Genomic DNA, 5832 nt, shown 5'->3' with positions numbered 1-5832 from the left:
CAAGATCCCGAACACCTATTTGAAGTTCTGAATTGTATGTAACATTAATCCTGTCCAAAATCGTTTTTAAATTGCTTGGTATCAAATTTAGAAATATTAAGAAAGGGGTTTAGATCTTCACTACCAATTAGAATCATATAAACCATTATTATGACGTTATTTGTATTACTTATTACAATCTTTAAGGTAATTAAAAAATTCCATTGAAGTATATCCTTCATTTTCATCTTTACGTTTACCACCCAATTATAACGTAATGAAAATAATACCAAACACCTATGATTTCATGGTCATTAACATTTCATTCCAATCCCTGATTACTCTCTCTCAACCATTGCATTAAGTTTTTTTTTTAAATAACAACCTTTGACGACACTCATCTTCTCTCTCACACACCATGGGTAAAACTAAAACAATAGCACCCTACTCTACCCTTGATTCAACCTCCAACGAAATACACAACACTGGTATCAATAGGATTGTTGTTTGGGTCATCCATATTTGGGAAGTTCGAGACTTTTGAAGAAACAATATGTTACTTATTGTTCCTGATGAAAATGTCTCCTTACTGATAAAAATGTATATTATCTCTATTATTGTTCCTCTTGACCCCTGATTTACCTCCATTTTAACCCATTCATTTAGCCTTTGTTTCAGGATTGTGCTATACAAGCTTCAGATGTTCCTAATCGTGTGTCTAAGTTTCAAGATCAATTGGTTAAAGGCCAGTTGTACAGCATCAATGTTTTCGATGTTGTTGCATCCTCCAACCGTTATCGTCGCACCAAGCACAAGTGGAGAATTGTTTTCAAGGAGAAAACGTCTTTGGAGACTGTTAAAAAATGACAATGCTCTATTGGTTTTGATTATTTTAGGTTCTCTACTTTTTCAGACTTGCTTGATATGGTAAACAAGAGTGAGGAGCTTCCAGGTAACAACCTTTTTTGCATTGTTCATATTTCTGGTCTCTTAGCTTCCACTCTGTTCTTCAGTATATGATTTATATCTATATTTACCCACTCAGCAGATGTTGTTGGCCAAATATCCTCGTCTCGAACATTTGAAAATAAAGATTAGAACCACCCTTCAAAGACAACTTTCAGTTTAATACTGACTTGCATTTTAGAAAGGTATTGGGGTTTTTTTTTCTTCAGATTCGTTCTACACTTTGTAAGTCTGTAACTGTGTAACATTTATGGTGTTTGTTGTAGTGGTGACAACGTATACATATCTCTTTGGAGAGAACTTGCGGTCGATGTCCATGCCAAACTTTTAACCCTAAAAGATGAAACAGTTGTTGTCATTGCAACCCATGTAAACCCACAAAAAGTTAGGCGTAAGTGTTTTGTTTTTAACGTTCTACTTTCTATTAAATACTAATTGGTTCAACGTTAGTGTTCTAAAACTTAAGACCAATGTATATGAGCCTATGAATGAATATAATGCTAACAATGGGCCATATGTATTCTTGACAATTTCAAAATTAGAGCATGGGTTGACAATTTCAAAATTAGAGCATGGTTAATTCTGTTTAAGATTTGATGTTCTTCATCTTCAATTCAATAAACCGTGGAAAGCTAAATATTGTTTTAGTAACGTCCCATTATCACCTTTAAATCCCAATGAATTGGCTTACATTTATATCAAAAAATCAGTTTCAATGTTTAGTCATAAATTTATATTCCAATCTCTTATTTCTCTTCATCTAGAGTTCTATATTGTCCCATTAATTTTAAACGGCCAAATTCTGCTCCTATAATGGCTGCTGGCTGGTCCCTTAAAATGTATATTTCATGTGATTGTATTCTATTTCGTACTTAAATTATTGTTATGATTCGAGGAAAGTTCTAATCTCTGTGAAGCATTTTTCCTTTAAATTACGTAAATGACTTGCTCATTCCATAGTTCATTTTAAAATCCCATTATCACCTTTAAAATCCCAATAAATTAGCTTACATTTATATTAAAAAATCAATTTCAATGTTTAGTCATAAATTTATATTCCAATCTATTATTTCTCTTTATCTAAAATTCTATATTGTCCCATTAATTTTAAACGGCCAAATTCTGCTACTATAATGTCTGACTGGCTGGTTCCTTAATATGTATATTTCATGTGATTGTATTCTATTTTGTACTCATATTATTGTTATGATTCGAGGAAAGTTCTAATGACTTTGAAACATTTTTCCTTTAGATCACGTAAATGATTTGCTCATTGCACATATAATTTTTAAATCCCATTATCACCTTTAAAATCTCAATAAATTAGCTTACATTTATATCCAAAAATCAAATTCAATGTTTAGTCATAAATTTATACATTCCAATCTCTTATTTCTCTTTGACTAAAATTCTATATTGTCCTAATTTTAAACGGCCAAATTCTGCTACTATAATGGTTGACTGGCTCGTTTCTTAATATGTATATTTCATGTGATGTATTCTACTTCATACTCAAATTATTGTTATGATTCGAGGAAAATTCTAATGTCTCTGAAGCATTTTTCCTTTAGATCATGTAAATGATTTGCTCATTGCACAATTCATTTTTAAAGGAAAATGGAGGATTTAAGATCTCAGACAAGGAACTAAACTTTATGCAAGCATGTAAGGTAGTAGTCTGGACTGGTGGTTAGGTGGAGGAGAAAACCTTTACGGAATGACCAAACAATCAAATAAAAAATTTAGTTACTCTTATTTTCTCCTTTAAGCTTTTTTTCTATTGCCATATTGAGTAAAGTTTTCTATTAAGTTATGGAGACACCATGAGCCTACGTGCATGTACACTACGACATATTCATAAAGTTAAAACAATGCAGCTTAGCCTAAGATATATATCACACAACGGTATAATTGTGTTAGAAAATGATTTTTTGAGTTTAAAATTTCATTATACATTCTTTTATTTATATATTATTCTAACTTGGATATTTGTTAAGATTACTACGGATAGGGAGACCTAAAGCTTAAAATAGATGATCAGATCTCTATTATATATATATCGAAGGAAGACATTAGAAGAAACAACGTTAGACGAGGTGATTTGTAATTGATTTCAGTTAACTTGTGATATGGGACTTCAATTTCAACTTTCGCTTATGTCTTCATGTAACAACAAAATAAAGATGATGAGGATTTGCCTTAATCAATGTCGAAGTGAATAAAATCACCAAAAGGTGATCTTTATTTTATTTTATTTTTGGTTTAAAGCCACTGAATAAGCTTTGAAGTTTGAAGGATTCGTATCATTTTTCATCTTGTGTTGACAGGACAAAAAAGGTGCTTTTGATGTTAGGGGTTACCAACAGTTAAAAGAGAAATAAATTACACATTATCTGAATCTGAGGATGAAAAATGTGCAATATTAAGGAATATAATATTTATTTTATATCTCTAAACTTCACCATATTTAATAAAAGATTACTCATGGGATAAAGCCATTTCTATAAAGCCACAGCGGAAACAACGTCCAAACAAGTTATTGTCGTAGTTTGAAAGTGACATGTATTAATATGACTATATGAGTCTATAATTTTTAGTTGACACATTACGTCTTCACCCAACAGAAAATACAAAGACGATGATCATTTGCCCATACAGCTTACATCAAGCATGTTAGTATTCTGGAAGTTGTTTAAATATTGATTGACCATTTTAATGTTAAATATCATTTCAATATTTACAAATATATTACATAAATCATCTATTTTATAATCACAAAATTTGCCTTAAGTGTATTGCAAAATGGTTACATCGCAAAACAACATGTCCTAAAAGAGAATCAGTTTAAGCTTTTAAACATTTTGTTATTCAAAAAAGTATACATGATTAATAAAATCTATTATACATGAGGGTGTAGTTTAATTACTTAAGATACATACTCTTCTCCCTAAAATTTATATAATTTTTATCAATTTAAAAAAATCCAATTAAAAAAATAAAATACAGAAATATAAAAATCTAACAGTTAAAAAAATTGCCAATCGAACAAATACTAAGATAAGCCCGTGCGTAGCACGGACAACTCTTTGTATATATATATTCAGAAGAAAGAAAAAAGATAGAAACAAATGTTCTGAAAATAAAAAATTGTAATATGTATTTTAGTAAAAGAATTAGTATGTGACAAGTTTGTTTGATATAGTTTCTTAATCCTGTTCAGCAAAAAAGCAGTCCATGATTCAATAGTGTATAGTTATCGACATGGCTTCTCAGGTTTTGCTGCCAAGCTTACAGAGTCCCAAGCCCAGCAAATTTCAGGTACTTGCAAAGTCGAACCCTTCTCGGGTTTTTTGACTTAACCAAAGGAGTTATTTTTCTAAACATACCATTTCCCCTTTAAGAACAGAACTACCTGAAGTAGTACATGTCATACCAAATACATTATACGAACTGACAACAACAAGAACTTGGGATTACTTGGGCCTGTCTCCGGGTACACCAAAGAGTCTTCTACATAAGGCCAACATGGGAAATTCGGTCATTGTTGGAGCCATCGATTCAGGTTTGAGTCTATGAACAGGAGCAATTCCTTTAATTCTCTCAGAGACATGTTTATTGATAGAAACCATCAAATGCATGCAGGAGTGTGGCCAGAGTCTGAAATGTTTAATGACAAAGGCTATGGACCAATTCCTAGCCGTTGGAAAGGTGGCTGTGTATCTGGAGAAGACTTCGACGCCTCAATTCATTGCAACAGAAAACTGATAGGAGCGAAATACTTTGTTGATGGCCTTGTTGCTGAAAAAGGAGTGTTGAACACAACAGAAAACCCTGAGTACCTTTCCCCGCGGGACTATACAGGTCATGGCACGCATGTCGCTTCAACCATCGGCGGTTCTTTTCTGCCTAATGTAAACTACTCTGGTCTCGGAAGAGGAACAGCAAGAGGTGGTGCTCCGGGTGTTTATTTAGCTATTTATAAGGCGTGCTGGTTTCAAATGGGATGTCCACGAGCAGATGTCTTAAAAGCAATAGATGAAGCTATACATGATGGTGTTGATATTTTGTCACTCTCTTTGGGGTCGGGTGTTCCTTTAAATCTAGAAACTGATGTGAACCTTTCTGCTATGGGATTATTCCATGCGGTAGCAAAGGGCATTCATGTCGTAGCTTCAGCTGGTAATAATGGTCCTGCGGCACAGACCATTGGGAATGTAGCTCCTTGGATCTTGACGGTCGCTGCAACTACTCTAGACCGTTCCTTTCCCACAGCCATCACACTTGGGAACAATATAACAACACTGGTATATTCATACCAATTAGAGAACTATAAGACAAACTTTTTATCTAAGGAACTATAACACTGGATGATTTCCTTTTTGCTTAATTTAGGGTCAAGCAATCTTTGGTGGTCCAGAACTCAGTTCTGTTGGTCTTACTTATTCCAGGTAACTCTGAATCACTGTTTCATGTTTTGACTATATGTTCCTCTGAGATTAAGTATTTGGAACATGATGCCTTCAACTTGCAGAGATTGCGCGAAGCTCTCCGCTAATCCCAAAAATATTAATACAATGGAAGGAAAAGTTGTGTTATGTTTCACAGCAGATTTAGATCCTCTCTCTAAGGTTGTAGAAAATGCTGCAACCACCGTAACTAATGCAGGTGGTCTCGGGTTAATCATTGCAAGAAATCCAACCCACTTACTTTGTCCAAGTACTCCTAAATTTCCATGCGTTATGGTAGACTTTGAGCTCCATAATTATTGGGGTATATATCATATGTATCGATGGGCTTAGTAATTATGGGCTTGTTACGTATTTATCACGTCTTAGTCGGTTGTATGTGTTCTGTGTAAACCCTAATCGAGTCATGTATATAAGCTGT

The sequence above is a fragment of the Camelina sativa genome, chromosome 2, assembly GCF_000633955.1.
Source record: "Camelina sativa cultivar DH55 chromosome 2, Cs, whole genome shotgun sequence".
Lineage (NCBI taxonomy): Eukaryota > Viridiplantae > Streptophyta > Magnoliopsida > Brassicales > Brassicaceae > Camelina > Camelina sativa.
This window is presented reverse-complemented; position numbering follows the sequence as displayed.